At 50.0% G+C, this 15,904-nt stretch overlaps 1 protein-coding gene and 1 non-coding gene across 2 annotated transcripts in view; one reads left to right on the top strand and one right to left on the bottom strand.

Annotated features, from left to right (window-relative positions):
- LZTS1 (leucine zipper tumor suppressor 1) overlaps positions 1–15,904 on the bottom strand; it is a 46,561-nt gene that overhangs the window by 24,074 nt on the left and 6,583 nt on the right.
- Positions 13,725–13,797, top strand: TRNAE-UUC (transfer RNA glutamic acid (anticodon UUC)). The gene has a single exon. It is a non-coding gene; the product is annotated as a tRNA-Glu (tRNA).

Genomic DNA, 15,904 nt, shown 5'->3' on the forward strand with positions numbered 1-15,904 from the left:
CTCTTTCCTTGGCTTACATGATATTACAATCTCTTGACTTTCCTCCTATCACCTTTGACCTCTCTCACTGTCACTTTTATTTCTTTCACCCTGAAATGTTGGTGTTCTTCAAGGGTCCATTGTGAACCCTGTTCTCTTCCCCTGGTTGGCCCATCTTTTCCCATGGCTTCAGCTGCATCCACATGGTGATGAATTTTGGATCCAGGTCTGCAGCCCAAACCTTTCTCCCAAGCTCCTGACTTGAATATCCAACTGCCTGCTGGCCATCTTCACTGGGATGGGCTGACACATCTGAAACTAACATGTCCGAAATGGAATTCACCATTCTCTCCTCCCTGCCATTACCCACCTTCCCCCAACACGTCCCTCCTTCTGGGCTCCTAGGCTTGGAGAATGGCACAACCCAGCCAGAAATCTTGATTCTGAGAAATTTGACCAAGCCAGGAACCGTTGATTCCTTCTTCTCTCTCACTCTTATATCTGATCAGTTACTAAGTCCCATCTTATTACTGATTTTCCTCAAAAGCAGCATTTCCCTGCAAATCCACTGCACTGTCTTAGTCTAAGTTTCTATTATAGCTCCCTTGGGATATTGATAGGCCTGTTTTTTGCTCTTTTCCAAGCTTTCCCAAAGGATTCCCTATTGCCCAAAGAATTCCCTAATGTGGCAGAGAAGGCCTTCGAGATTAGGACTATTTATCTTGTATCTTCTTATTACATGGCACCACAGCCCTCCCTTCCCTCACCTCCTCCCACTCTGACCGACTTGAGTTCTGATACTGTATAGTATCTTCCACTGACCTTCTCCCAGGTTTTCCCACACTGCTCCCTACACCTAAGTCCCCAGGACTTTGCTGAGACAGGGCTTCCAGTTTGAGGCCTTCCTACATGTCCTCAACATACCCTCTGCTTATTCTTATTACGGCCTCAATCACCCCACAGTGCAACTCCTCTTCAATCATGTCTCTTTCTCAACAAACTATAAGACTGTGTTTTCTTCAGTGCTGTATTCCTAACTCCTAGCATCGTACACAGTCCACAATTCCATAAACGTTGCTGAATGAATGGAGAAACATATGTTTAAAAATCGTATTCTATTTCAGGGTGCATGGGTTCTGTGAGCTGCGACACCACAAAACAGTTCACAGCGGTGTTTATGAAACTTTTCATCCCTAAGCCCCACCCTGGGGGGGCTCCCTGGAATGCATTAGGCAACCTGGAGCACAGCTGTGACCATCCCAGCCCTGCCACGCTCTAGAGGAGGCTCCTTTGTGTGGCACTAGTGCCTCAGTGGCACCCTCGTCTGAGTGTCCGGACCAGGGCTAGGGGCGTGTTGGAGTTTGTAGGCCTGTGTGTTAGACCTTCGTCGTGCACTAAGTGAACAGCTTAATGATTTGACCTGCTAAGTGTGTGTGTGTTGCATTCAGTGCCCCTATCAGTGTTGGGTTTTTCTAAGTCATCTATACTCTGAGCTCCATTTTGTGAAAAGAATCTGGGACTCACAGAGTAACCACCTGTCCTGTTGTGCTAGGAACTTTCCTAGGATGCGAGACTTCAGCCCTAGAACTGGGAAAGTTCCAGAAAAACTGGGATGAGTTGGTGGTCTTATCGAGTCTGGAAGTTGCGATTAGTACAAGAGAAGATTGAATTAGTCCTGGTGATACCCTGACCTGCCCCTTGGCCTCTGAGTGGTTGCCTGGGGTGATGTGATCAGAAACCAAGGTAGCATGGCTGCCTCCATTACCTCTCAGGCTGTGATCTTGGGGTCGTGGAGGGAACTGTCTGTCGGGCTGTGTCATGAATTGGGGGGCAGGGGGCAAAGAAGAATGTGTATGGAGGGGATAGGTGAATCATTAAGTTGGGGGGGAGAAAGAAAGGGAAGAATTGAGCATATGGGTTGGCCCCCATCCCCATCCTTCCCACAGACGCCAGAGAGACAGGTAAGCAGCAAGTGCGGGAAGGGCCTGAAAGAGGTGGAGGAGGTCTAAGAGGATCTGGGAGGGGAAGGGTCCAAAAGGCTGAGGGGAAATCTCAGGGTAGGGGAAGAGCATGGAAAGAAAAAGATGGAGAGGGAGGAAGATGGAAAGTGCCATTTGGTCCAGTCTGCTCTGGAGGGACCAGACAGGGATGCTGGGCTGGGGGGGTGGGGCTTCACTGTGATGTAAATGCAGTGATAGTGAGGAAGGGTGAGGGTTCACTGCAAAAACAGCAGTGGAGATGAATGCAGAGATTATATCAGAGCTGCTGGTTATGGAGATCTGATTTCTTTTGTGTAGATGTCACATGCCGGGTAAGCTGTTATTAACTAGAAGAACTGAGGGCTTAGCAGAAAGGAGATGTGTGGTTGAGTGCATCTTAGCATGTCAGGAGAAATCACGTAGCCTGCAGAAATGAAGGCAGCTTTCAGGGACAGGGGCACATTTTAATAGGAAGAGACATCTGTAAAGCTAGTAGCTACTACTCTTTCCTCCATTACCAACAAAAAAAATTTTTTAAATAGGAATACATAGATAGATAATGACAGCAAAATTAAACGAATAAAAAATTAAAACAAAAAAATTTAATTAAAAAATAATATAATTTAAAATAAATAATGAAATCCTGGGATAGAGTGGTTTTGCTTTATTCGTTTTTTTTTAATTTTTATTTTATTTACTTTTTTATACAGTAGGCTCTTATTAGTCATCAATTTTATACACATCAGTGTATACATGTCAAAACCAATCACCCACACTGTCCTAAAAGCACCTACCTTCTTCTCTGTTTCTACCCACTGCAGAGCCAAGAATCTCATGCAAGGTTCCCAATGACAGGATGTATTTGGGCCCTCTGTGTCTATTGCCAATCCTGGCTTAGCGCAGGGTTTGGGGATTCTGGGACTGGAGGGAAGGGGGCAGTAAGAGATTGTGTGTGAGAGCCCCTCCATGCAACCAGGAGCAGCCCGTGCCTCAGCAAAGAAGGGTAGAAATAGCCCCACTGACTGTGAGTCCCTTGGAATGTCTCACCACTGTATCATTTAGCACAGTGCCTGGCACACAGTTGAGCTCAATAAATATTCAGTGAAGGTATATATAAAATAGATACCCAACAAGGACTATAACACAGGGAACTATTCTCAATATTTTGTAATAACCTATAAGGGAAAAGAATCCGAAAAAGAATATATATACACACACACATATATACATATATATATATGACATAACTGAATCACTTTGCTGTACACCTAAAAGTAACACAACATTGTAAATCAACTATACCTCAATAAATAAAGTTTAAAATAACATGTTTTTTAAAAGTTCAGTGAATGAATGGATGAACTTCCTGACTTAGGTCTCTCCTAGCACAAATGGATCTTCCCCATTGCAGCAGCTGGAAGTTTCATTTCTAAAACACAGACCTGATTGCTTGAGGCTGAGATCCTTTACAGCCCTTGGCAACAATTGTCCTAATTTCCTTCCTCAGAGACCTGCACTCCCAGGGTGCTCATGATTCCACATGACCTGGTCCCAGCCCCCTTTTCCAGCTCTGTTCCGCCTTTCACCCTCCCCTGGTTGCTCACCATTTCCTCCAAATACCACTCAGCACATCCTGCCCTCAGAGCCTTGCTCAGGCTGTTGGCTTAACCTAGAATCTCTTTTACCACTTGTCCCTGTGACCCCAGCCTTCAGCCTGTGATAACCCACCCTTTAAAGTCCCACTCAAATATCACTTCCTCCGGGAAGCCTTCCTGTGTCTTCCTTGCTTCTTTGTGTGTGTGTCATTTCACAACAGGGGGCCTGGAGAGAGCTGATGCCCCACACTGATTTCACCTTCCCTTGCTAAGTCCCTCGTTCTTTACCTACATCCTACACTAGTTTTTGGGTTTCTTGAAGACTAATGCTGTTTTCTGTGTCTCCACAAACTCGGCCAAACGACTCTCAAAGGAAGGAGGAAGGGAAACCAAAGAGGTTGGAAGAAGAAATGTTAGTGGGTTGGCATTTAAAATGGCAGATCCCTAGCTTTTTGCCTCAGAAATTGCTGTCGTCAGCACTGAACTTCCTTCTCCTGATTCAGCTTCTATCCCAACAAGTAGAATTGCTACTGAAAGAGCGGCGCTGAAGGAGCCCTGGACCACCCTCCTATCAGGGCGGTAGTGAAGATGCACTCATTCCCTTAGGCCCACCACCCCACCCCACCCCACCCCCACCCTGTTTCATCAGAGAAAAGAATTGGCCTTGACCCTCTTAGGGCATACCACAGTCAGGCTGCGCCCTTCCTCCCGCCTTAATCTGCCCAGTAATAGTGCTAATTGGAGGGACTTGAGCTCCTCCTGCAGCCTTGTTTTGTCAGGCGTCAAAGTCCTCTCTAATTTTCTGGATGCGGATACTGTTCAGGCTGGCACCCTTCCTTGGGAGTTCCACTGTCATTCAGGCCTCATGAAAGGCCCCTTGCAGCTCACTCATTCGCTGTGTACTTCATTGTCCCCGACCATTCATTGACATTCATTGGGATAATTCCTCCCCAGCGGCACATGCGTGGAGGCGTGTGCACATGTGTTCAGACCCCATGTCCCATTAGCAGTGAGGACACTTGAAGTAAGAGGGCAGCGCCGCCTGAATGCAGAATCACCCTCCCCCTCTAATGGCTGGGGAGTCCACCGCACTAATGTGATTTCAAGAAGGACCAGGAGAATTGGTGGCCTCTGCAGAGCAGGCACGGAGGAAGGGTCAGGGGTGTTCCTAGTCTAAAACACTGTCAGCTACATCACTCTGGACAGATGGCTTTTCCCTCCCGTTCCTCCCAGAACCAGCTGGTTCTGGAGACCCAATCTCCACCCTCCTTCTTGGCTGTTAGCCTCGCATTCAAGGCTCTTCAGAAGATGGCTCTCAAGTGCCTTCCAGGCATTTTTGCTGCCTCCTCCCTGCACTGAGTTCTACTCCAACCAGCCAGGTCTGTCCCTATGATCCGCAGCTCACACTCGCTTATATTCTCTCCAATCACTGCTTAGGGACTGCAGTAATTGGCAGAACACTGCCAAGTGTAATGGCAGAACAGTTGTTCCATCTCCGCAACTCAATGAAAACAGTGTCTTTCAACATTTTTAAGGTAATAGTTAACAAGATGGTTGTTAGGACTATGGAGAAAGTCATTAGAGGCAGCAGAGCAAAAGTAAGTCCATGAAATAGATGATATAAGAAAAAACAATCAGTGGAACGTGGTGCTTTCATCATGGCCTAGTTCTATCACCTGCCCAGCAAACTACAGCCTCAGCCCCTTACCCACCTAGCCCCAGAATCAGGCTCATTTCTCCCTGATGTACTCTCTTGAGTAATGAAATCCCACCACCAGGCCTTCCAGGACCTACTCTAGCCCTGCCCTTCCATGAAAGACACTCCCTGATCCCCACCAGGATTCACAGTCCTTCTGATGCCCATGGGCTTCTTGGCAGTACCCTCAACCGGCACTTAGAAGGCCTCTGCATGTGCACATATCATAACTACTCAGATGAGAGCCCCGATTTCTGGAGGCAAGAGGCAGGGGCTCATACCTCTGTAACTCCCCAGAGCAAGCTGTGGGAAAAGTCTGCACCCCAGCAGCTGCTCCCTGGGCTTCTAGCTGGCGGTGCAGATTGGTGTTTGCCTGCCTTGTGAGAAACAATGACGTTTGTTCTGCCAGGACAGACAGGACCTGGTGGGCCATTGCTCTTGAACGGGAGCATCTTGTAAGCAAAGCAGCAGAGGCTTTAAGGTCAGACTGATGTTGACTGTACTGTCGCTGGCCATTGACTACTAGCTGTAAGGCCTTGGGGAAGCTACTCAACTGCTTTGAACCCCCAGCTTTTCCTTTTGTGTTTGTAAATTGCATTTGAATTTCCTGGGCTAGGAAATTCTTTATTATAATCAGTGGTCCTACGTGTTGCAGGAAGTTTAGCAGCATCCCTGGCCTCTATATACTAGAGGTCAATTGTACCCACTCTCTGCCTTCCTCCCCTGCAATTGTGACAATTAAAAATGTCTTAGATGTTGATGAATGTTTCCTGGGGGTGCAAAATGGATCCCAGCTGAAAACCACCGATATGTATACCCTGGGGTTGTTCTGAAGATAAGATGATATGATAGCAAATGTAAAATAAAGTATCTGCATATAATAGGTGCTCAATAAGTGCTAGTCCCATTTGAAATTTTAAGTAGAATCTGGCACTTCCCTTCCACCCTCTGGGGCTTCAGAAGTGGGTGGGGTGGGGATGGCTCTAGAGAAAAGCTCGGTAGAGGATGTCTGAGCCCAAGGACCTCTCCAGTGGCTTCACTGGTCTCAGAGGAGAACTTTCATGGACGCTCAGGTGTGTCTTGGAAGTATCTGATGAGAAAAAGGCTGGTGGTCCAGCGGTTAGGACTCCACGCTTCCACTGCAGGGGTCATGGGTTCAATCCTTGGTCGGGAAACTAAGGATTTTTTGACGGTGCAGCCAAAAAAATAAAAAGATAAGGAAAGGGGTGGTGGACCTGGAGGCCCAGAGGGGGATGCAGGTTTAGCAGTTTCCTTGAGAAGACTTTTCCAAGCAGGCTGAGATGCTAGCTTGGCTGGAGCATCCTGGCTGTACCGCAGGCCCCCGAGGACAGACTGCTGGCCCGCCTTGTCCCCAGAACATCTGGCCTGTGTAGCTGCCAAGTTCTGTCTGCCCAGCTCCAGGCCTTTCCACTGGGGTGGGAAGACAGTGGAAGGAGAGAGCTCTCCAGAGGCTGCACTTCCTTCTGGACTAGAATCCATGGAAATCTTCCAAGTGTACAGTTGGGCTTTCATGAGAGGTAAAACTGACCCAATATAGGGAATCTCAGAGTTGCTCAAGCTATAGCTACCCCCTAACTCCTGCATGGGCTTTTTGGTTTGGTTTTGTTTTTTAACAGTGGAGTAGTAATGACAATGGACCAGAGGCTTGAACTTGCTCCTCTGGACCATCGACTAGTGTGGTCTTATGTGGTCTTGAGTGAGTCATTCTCTCCCTCCGTCATCTGCTCTCGGCCAGCGTGGTAACTGCTCTCACCAATACAGACACTTTGGGAGGCTCTGGTGAGATCAGTGACCAAACATGCTTCGAGTGGAAAGAAAGGATTATTGGTGTACACCCACTGCCAAGTTCAGCCTCATGCTGAGGGAGCACAGGTCACAGCACAGTCATTTAAAGGGAGTCACTGGATGAAAGGACCGAGCTAAAAGGGTGAGCACAGACCAAAGTGGGCCATCTCTGGGAGGCCGGAGGGGACTGTCCTCTGAAGGTTAACGAGGTCACTGTGTTAGAAGCTGGGAGCCCGCAGCCCTCAGCTGGAGAAAGGGGTCCAGTAGAGCAATGGATGAGGTGGAAAGAGTTTATTGTGTTTTGGTTTGGTTTTAATCATGAGAAAGGGTAAAAGATATGTACGTTTCACATTTTTTTTAAATGGGAAGTTGAGATTCAGAAGCCCCAGAGGTGTGTTCTCATGTGGATGTGTCCCATGCATATGGAGCTGTGGTCCTGACCAGGTGGGTACCTGGCCCATCTGGGGTTCCTCCCTCTGCACCCCCTGCTTTGTCCTCCCTGAGTGCCTGCATCATCTCTGCTTGGCATGTGGCAATAACCTTTAAGAGGGCCTGCACCTCTCTTCCCACTAACCCTTCTTCTGCACAAAGGTCTTCTAAACACAGATTTCAACACTCACATCACTTGTCTTCCTGATAACCTTTTCCTGCTCCCAGGGCCTATCTCATCAAGACCCACAGCAGCATCTGACAATGTCAGCAAACCTCTGCTTTAAGAGGGGAAATCAAAAGGCTTGTGTTTGAAACCTATCTTACCATTGACTTCCTCATGGACAGAACTGGGCCAAGACTCTTAACTCTCTGAGCCCCTTTCTTATCTCTAAAAAGGGCATAAAGATCTTACATGTGACCTCATAGCTGTGTAGTGAGGATCAATGACACAGTGGATGTGAAATGGCTTTACAAACTGCAAAGTGCCGTACTAACATTCCATCCTATTCAGGTCTCTGGGACCTTTCTCAAGGTTGATTCAAGGTGGTTTTCTTATGGTTCTTGGGTTGTTTCTCTCCATAGGGATTCTCCCTCCTTTAATTGGCCCAGCAAATCCTGCCCTCGAGAGCTCACTGACTTTCCCAACCTGATGTTCTCCTTCCTTTACTAACTGCACCCTTAGTGTCAAGTCCCTGCCCTGCTCAGTTCTTCTGCACACAGGTAAGAGTTAGCAAGTCCCCAACAAGGTGCTTGGGGTTTACCCGTTATCTCAGCCCCCAGAACTGTGAGAAATGAATGTTTGTTGTTTAAGCCACCCAGACTATGGTATTTAGTTATAGCAGCCCAAGCTGACTGAGACACTCAGTGAGAAACAGAGGAAGGCCAGAAGCTCAATCTATAAACTCGCCCACCTACTCTTTCTCTCCCTCCTTGTACTCTCCTTTCTTTCCTGGCTCTCGAGTGTTCCTGAGCTTGCCTGGTTCTTGACTCAGCCTCCCTATCTGGAGTAGTGATGCCACCTTTAGGACGAGGCTGGCAGTGTGGCCTCAGTAGTGCCCAGAGGTGGAATGGGAGGGAGAAGGGGGAGGGGGAATGCGGTCCAGGCTGCCTTCCTCTCCCTCAGGCTACCTGTGGCTGAGCCACCACCAGGCAGGGTAGGGTCTCCACCACTCAGCTGCTCCCGGTGGGGTCCTCTGGGCGAGGGGGGCTGCACTCTCTTGCTCAGCTCCCCTCTCCCAGCCTCCAGGGCTTGGTCTTCCACCTCCACTTCAGCTCTTTACGTCCTTCCCAAAGAGAAGAGGGAGTGAAGCTGTCTGTGATGACAGAGCACTGAGCAGGGCTTCCTTCCCGCTGTCTCCCTCCCTCCCCCACACAGCTGGGGAATTCTTGAGCCTCTGCCTTGCTGAACAATCAGGACCGGGATGCCGTTGGGAGCCTCCTCTGAACAGGCTGATGGCCAGCCTCCCACAGCTCAGGAAGGAGGTCACCGCTGCCCAGGAAAGGCTGGCTGGGGGTGGGAGACAGCTGCCCTCTCCTTTCATCTCCTCTGGCCAGAGGAGGATGCCCAAGCTGAACAGCAGAGTCCAGGGATGTCAAGCAGGGGGACAGAGCTTCCTCTTAAGCTCCCATCTGCTGTTTCCTTGGGTACTGGACGGAGCGCTCTATACACAAGACTGGACGCAAGCTGCACCCCAAGGTGCCCTGAGAAGGAGCAATAATATTATCCCCATCTGACAGATGCAGAAAACGAGGCCTCAGGTTTTATACCTGGCAAGTGGCAGTGCTTGGCTTTGAACTGCAAAGTGGCTGCAGTCAACTACAAACTACAAGTGGCTGCAGTCAACAGCACACTAGTTCTTTATCTCCAGTGGTGTCAGGGTCAGGCACGCAGTGATCTGCCCAAGGCAGACCTCACCACCAGCCGGGGACACCGGCTCCCACGCAGGCTTTGCCAGCTCCTCCAGATATCACCCTAACTCTGTCCCCTCCTTCACCAACCCTTGTGCTCTGGGTTAGGTCTGTAACCCCCTTTATCTCCTTTCAGCCCTAGTCTCGGGCCCCTGCCGCAGCCTCTCTAAGCTTCAGTTCCTTATCTGTAAATTGGGACTGACAGTAGTACCTACTTCATAGGGTTTCTGGACTTATTGAGTGAAGTTTAATTAGTAAAGGAATGAGGATATAATTAAGAGGTCAGTAAATGGCAGCTAGGTTTTGTTTTTTGTTTTTTTAACATACGGGACTTGGTAACTCAAGATGCTACTGGGGTCTAATCCTAGGCTCAATCTCTTGATATATTTTCCTCAACTTTGCAGGTCCCTAGGCTCTATTTCTTTTTTTCCATTATCTAAAGAAATGGGGACACTTCCATTTTGGGTCTTTAGAGATTAGATTTAAAAAAAAAAAAAAAAAAGATGAGTAATCACCTATCAATTGTTAGTCAGAATTGCTCTTAAAGTGCTTAGAAATCACCAATAGACAGTAAACTCCCGAGGACACTCTGATATCCCTGGGGACTAGCACAGAGCCTGCCAGGCAGGAAGAACTCAGCATATTCAAGGAGAGAAGATAGTCACAAACACAGTATGTCCAGCCTCTTGTCAGGGTAGTACAGAGAGTTAGAGGCTGGGGTGTAGCTAGAGCCACCTTCTCGTGCCCCCTCCCCCCACCCCAGCCCCAGGTGTGGATGAGATCTGATGCCTCTGTCTTCTCTGGAGGCATTTCTGTGAGTCTCTGGCCCTCGTGTCCATGCTGGCCTCCTCTTATCTCTTGCGTCTACTGTCAGCCCACGCTTTCTGCCACTACCTCCTTGAGGAAGACTGAACAGGACCTCCTGTGGGCATCCTTTTCACCTGAGTCCAGGGAGGAAAGAGGGGAGGACAGAGTGGGGGAATCCAGGGTACCACCTCCACTCAGTGGCTGGGGGCAGGGAGAGCCACTGAGTGGAGGAATGGCCCAGAGGCGAGTCCCACGCTTCCTTTGCTCTGGGCAGCTCACTTAGGTCTCTTCAAGCTCCCTGAGTCCTAGCATCTGATGCCCCACAGCTGAGCTGGCACCCCCTCTCCCAGATGTCCCTAAAAGCCACATGCCTTCTCCCCAACAGATCCCAACATGCTAGAATGGAGAAATTGCTGGACTCTGAAGATAGGATCTAATGTCAGATCAGGTAGAGGAAATCACCTCAATTCTGTTTTCTGCACTAAACACACACACACACACACACACACACACACATATCCACAGAGGAAGAGGAGAAAAAAGGCAATATTGAGCTCTCCTGGAAGGAGCATTAAACACCAGCTTGCTTGTTTCACTTGGGAGGATTCCGGTATGTGATCCTGGAGGGGAATATGTGTCCCAAACAGGAGCAGCTTCTCCTGGGTCCCCCAGGTTGCCTGCTCCCGTCTTGTTTAAATGCCATTTAGGCAGAATAGATGTCCCTCTGATTTTCCAATGTAGCATTCGATCCCTCAGTCTTCTGCTTTCTCCTATAGGAGTGTCAGCCAGACCTGGGCCATCTCGCAGCTGTACATCTCCCATGAACACAATACAGAGAGAAAAGTTTCATTTTATTTTTCTTTCTCCCCCTTTCCTGACCTTATGTGCTACCTAATCCAGACAATGATCCAGATGGGAAAGACATCGGCTTTGAAGCAAGAGGCGGGAGGAAGGAAGAAAGGGACGCAGGATAAACCCCTCCTATCCAGCCGTTCACCCTGGGGAGAAATCCTCCCCGCCTAAACTCTGTCCCACACGTGTGCTCAGGATGGTGTTGCGGGGTCTTCCTGAGGCAGAGGGAAACCCCGCTGACCGGCAGGATCCCTGAGCCCTCACCTCTCCCCCCTCCTCCTCTGCACATGCATTTAGCGAAAGCCAATATGAGCCAGAGATCCACTTTCAGTGCTGAGTCTTGACATCAGGGCGTTCAGTGATGTCTTGCTCATCTGTTCTACATATTTTCATTAAGTCCATTTTAATTTAGTCAAATTGACAATGGGGATGGAGACCCAGAGTGACAGAGGTGTCAGGGATTCCCTCCCATATGTTTTTAGCTACAACTAGCCCCCTTTGCCAGAGTAAGCAGGTAAGGGAAGCTGTCACAGGTGGCATTGCCTGACCCCTTGGACATGTGCCTGGACCGAGGGCTCATGACCCTCCTGCATAGACAACTCAGCCTCCTGCTGGGTTTCCTTCCACTAGAGCTGATGGAAAGGGGATGAGACTGACATAAATTGAACTCCTAGTATGTTTCATGTGCTTTCACTTATACTGGCTCTTGTACTTTCCATAAAAATTCTATGTGGGACAAAATATATTTTACAGATGAGACAACTGAGGCTCAGAGAGGATAAGTGGCTTGCCCAGTGCCACACAGCTATTAGGTAGCAGAGCTGGGATCTGAACACTGGTCTGTCTGATTCCCAAATACACATTCTTTCTGCTGTCCCCTCGCAAACTTGCCCACAGGATTGGCAAACATGAAAAAACCCATGCCTCACCTTTAGGACTCACCTGCTCTCTCTACTAGGACTGTAGGTTGCATTCAGGTGAAGATGAACTGCTCTGGGAGCCTAAGGGCACATGGCATGGGCTGGAGTGTTTCCTGGAGGAAGGGCCTGTCTCCAGGTATCACCTCACTGGAGACTTCACAGGACACTGCCACAGCTTTGCCCCTCCCTTGGCTAGCTGGGTTTTCAGCAGGCAAAAGGGAAGCTCTTAGGCAGGTACCTGGTTGAGGAAACTTCCAGAGGAAGGTGGGGAATGGTGTTCTGAGAGGTTCAGAGCTGTGGGCAGGGGATTCCTGGTACCCTGTTCTTCTGAGACTGAAGGAGGCCCGTGCTTGATGAGAGCTGCCTCTCCTGACACTGGGATGCACACCTGCCTCCTGTCTGGGAATCTCTCCTGATGTGGTATCAACACGCTGGTGGTCAGTGTGGCTGGGGGCACCTGCAATCCTCCCGTTCTGTTTGAGTTTGCTTTAAACTGAGTACACATAAGACAGAGGCAAAGACCTTGTTTTTCATTTTTGAAAGGTTTTGAAAGGTGCCAACTGGTAGCAACAGCCACTGGCCTCGTAAACCTTCACTGTCATGTCAGCCTGGAGCTCCTCAGAACACTTAGAACAAAGGAACCGGCAGAGGAACAGAAGGAAATAGAACATCCGAAGCACTCAGAGAAACAAGAAGGAAGACAAGAGAGGAACACGGAGGCCGTGGGTATCAGCTGTCACTGGAGTGCAGGGAGAAACCCACAAAGATGACTGAGAGCATCCCACGACTGACAAGCTCTCATACGTCCCCTGGGGCAAACCTGCCTGACACCCCAGGTTTGAGGATCTGATGAATCCTACTGGCCCCCAGTCCTTGTCCACAATTAGCAGTGGGTGAGTGCAAGGAGTCTGAAGTGGGGCACCAATCCTGGTTCTGCACTAACCAGCTGTGGGACTCTGAGCAAGTAGGTCCCTCTCCAACCCAGGCCTTTGTCTCCATCCATTAAAACAAAAAAAGGCCCCCACCCCCTCCCCCCATGATTCCTTCCAGGTCCAAAGCTAGGAGGTGTTCCCTATGTCTCCTGTTATAAATAGGGCCTAGACCCAACACATCAACCTTTGATCTTGGACTAGGAACTTCCCTCTCCTTGAAGCCTTGGCTACCCCACATTTCCAGGCTGCATGGGATCTCTGGGAACGTGTGCTATCAGCTAGGAGATGGGAGGAGGCTAGAAAGGTGTTCTAATAACTAATGTTATTCCTAGAAAGATGCCTCTCCACCTGAAATCCATCCTACACTCCATTGACAGATGAACTTCCGAAAACAAAGGTCTGTTCCACACCACTCCTCTGCCTGTGACTCCAGTGGCTCCCCACTGCCTACCAAGTCACACGCAAACTCACGAAAGGCCCTCCTCGATTTGACTCAACTTGCCTTTGTTTCCTTGCCACTTCCGGTCCCTTACCTGTGCCACCTACTCCTCCCATCTCTTCAAATCAAACCCAGCCCACAGGGTCCTTCTCAAATTCTGTATCTTCCAAGATGTTTTAGACCAACTGGGCTTTGTACTGTGATTTTTTAAAATGTGTCTGTATTTGATGTGAACCTACCATTCTATGACTTTAAAAGAACTGAACTAAAAGAGAATGAAGTGGGTTCCTGGGGTCCAAAATGGCAGCTCTTAGAGCTAAGTAGAAAAAAGACTTGAGGAAGAGGATTTTGAGGGGTATAAAATGGTGCTTATGGGGATTCCCTGGTGGTCCAGTGGTTAGGACTCTGCGCTTTCACTGTCGAGGGCCCAGGTTCGATCCCTGGTTAGGGAACTAAGATCCCTGCAAGCTGCATGGTGAGGCCCCCCCCAAAAATGGTATTTAAGGGTCCTTTCCACCCTGAGATTTTGTGTTCTATGCAGAGCAGGGGGGCATTGTTTCAAGACAGGCTCTTTAGTTTCCCGATAAATCTTGGAACTCTGGCCTTGGAGATCCTGATATAGCTCTAGCATAGAAATGAGTCCATCACCCAGAGAAGTTTCTAAGTCAACACTTGGCTGAGGCCCTGCTAGGAGGCCAGGGGAAGCTGAAAGCCTGGTGCTCCTGGTTATTCTGGTAGATGAGATGTCATCTCGGGAAAAGCCAAGCATCCTGCCCCTACCCGCCCACAGCCGGTGCAGAGCCTTTGAGCCGGGCAGCTGCAGGCCCTCCGAGGGGAGGAGTTCAGGCAGCTGGGACTCCTTCCTGGGCCCCTTGGGGTGGAGCCCTCCCTTCCCAGTGCAGGTGGAGGCTAGGGGCTCTGCCCAGAGGCTCTTGTTTTCCCCACCTGCCTGCAGTGCGGTTTGTCTACTGGCGCCGCTGAGGCGTAGGGGCTGCGGGAATTTGATCAGCAAGAAGGAGGAGGCTGTCTCCCCAAGATGTGAGCACAGCCTAATCCCTCCCTCCCTCCCTCCCTCCCTCCTCTGGGTGTACTGCTGAGATGCCCTGCCAGGCAGAGGAGCAGAAAGGAGTCGGGGCTGAAGTATCTGAAGGTTGTAATAAATCAGGGAGATGCCCCGAGTCCTTAAGTGTCCTTCTGAAACTCTGCTGCCCCTGACCTCGTCCCTGAGGTGGTGAGGCGGACACAACCCAGGCATCCTCCAGACACTCGGGACAGAGCTGCCCCTCGGCAACTGACAGAAGGTCAAGGGCGGCCTCAGGGGTCCTTCGCCCAGACTTGTGCCCCTTGACATTCTCAGTGTGGTTCCCCGGTGTCCCTGCCTCCCTAGCTGTGTGGAAGCTTCTGTTCTCAGGGTTTGCCCATTATCTTCCTTGAGAAAAGGGTGGGAGGGAAGGAAGCTGGGTTGGGGGGCCCACCGGGTTTCAGGCAAGCTTGAGTTGGCACTGAGTTCCCCTTCCAGCCTCTCCCTCGGAGACCAAACAAACGTTATCAGGGACTCAGAAAAGCTCCTGTCAAGGTCACTCTACTCTGCCTGATGCTGTCTCTGCAGTCGGACATGAGAAGCAACTCTGCTGTCCACCCCCTGCCAGCCCTAGGGCATTGCCTGGGCTCTGGACAAGCTCTCCAAGACAGTCCCATCTCCTGGCTGGAGATCACTCCAGCCTTCAGCTCCAGGACAGAAGGCCTCCAAGTTTATGCTTCCCTCTCTGGTCTGTCCTTCTGTGATATTAACCCTTTCCCTCCCTGCAGTTCCCTCACGCAGATAGTAGACCAAGCCATGAAAGCTCCCTTGTGATTCCTCCTCTTCTCGCGTGCCTGGGATCCCAGACCCCATGGCCACTGGGCAGCACAGGGAGATCTGAAATGGCTGGGTAGGAAGGGCCACTGTAGGGCTCACCACCACCAATCTCAGCCATGTGGGGGGCTGAGCCCTGACTGTGTCCAGGGCCTGGTGCTACACACTGGAGGCATGACACACTTTCTCTTTCAAGAAGTTTATCATCAGGAATTCCCTGGCGGTCCAGTGGTTAGGACTCCACACTCTCATTGCTGAGGGTCCAGGTTCAATCCCTGGTCGGGGAACTAAAGATCCCGCAAGCCACGTGGCACGGCCAAAAAAAAAAAAAAAAAAAAAAGAGGTTTATCATCTAGGCAGGGAGGAAGGACAGAAGCTAAATTTTAATACATGGGAACAGATGCTCAAGGGGCGTGACGGTACCTATTGGAGAATTCAAGGACCAGACCAGGCAGGGGCAGCCCCAGTAGCAAGGGCACCCCTCTCACCCTGAAATGCCTGGGTCTCCACCTGGTCTCCTCCTCGCCACTGGGCCAGCACCCATTCACCTACGGCCCACTGCCCCACCACCCAGGGTGACTGGGGTCACGGGAACAGGTGTTGGCAAGCCCCAGCTTTGTTTCCCTGCCTCCTTTGATTTCTCTTACCTCCTTCCCTCTCCCCTTGCCTTGCGTGCCTATGCTCAATTCTCTCTCTCTTCAGCA

Source organism: Lipotes vexillifer, unplaced genomic scaffold (assembly GCF_000442215.2).
Source record: "Lipotes vexillifer unplaced genomic scaffold, Lipotes_vexillifer_v1.1 scaffold913, whole genome shotgun sequence".
Taxonomy (NCBI): domain Eukaryota; kingdom Metazoa; phylum Chordata; class Mammalia; order Artiodactyla; family Lipotidae; genus Lipotes; species Lipotes vexillifer.